Source organism: Meleagris gallopavo, chromosome 14, assembly GCF_000146605.3.
Source record: "Meleagris gallopavo isolate NT-WF06-2002-E0010 breed Aviagen turkey brand Nicholas breeding stock chromosome 14, Turkey_5.1, whole genome shotgun sequence".
In the NCBI taxonomy this organism is placed as follows: Eukaryota; Metazoa; Chordata; class Aves; order Galliformes; family Phasianidae; genus Meleagris; species Meleagris gallopavo.
The window spans coordinates 2358373-2358811 of NC_015024.2; positions in this window are offsets into that span (position 1 = coordinate 2358373).

Here is a 439-nt window from a genome sequence, read left to right on the forward strand (position 1 = left end):
TCCAGGGATGGCACCCGCAGCTCTGGGCGGCATCACCTCGCCGCCGTCTGAGCAAAGAATTTACCCCTAACGTCTCTCCTAGATCTCCCGTCTTGTAGTTTAAAGCCACGGTTCTGTCATCATCTTCTTATCTGAGAAACATCAAAAATTAGTTTGGTTCCTTCTAACCATTATCTATGACTCCAGGTATTACGGGCTGCGATGCCAAGGGCTTTAGCCCTGAATTTCTTTTAGTAGAGGAATATGAGCTCTACCGCTCCCTGAGAATCTCGTCCATGGAAGCCCTTTATGGAAGGCTCTCCCAGTCCATCTCTGAGTCCTCCTCCCACCCTGCTCATCCCACCTGGGCCTGTGGCCATGCAGCTCTGTGCTTCTGTTCCAGATATACTGAATGCTCCCAGCTTTGGTTTGGATCAAAGCCTCACGTTTAAGGAAAAAA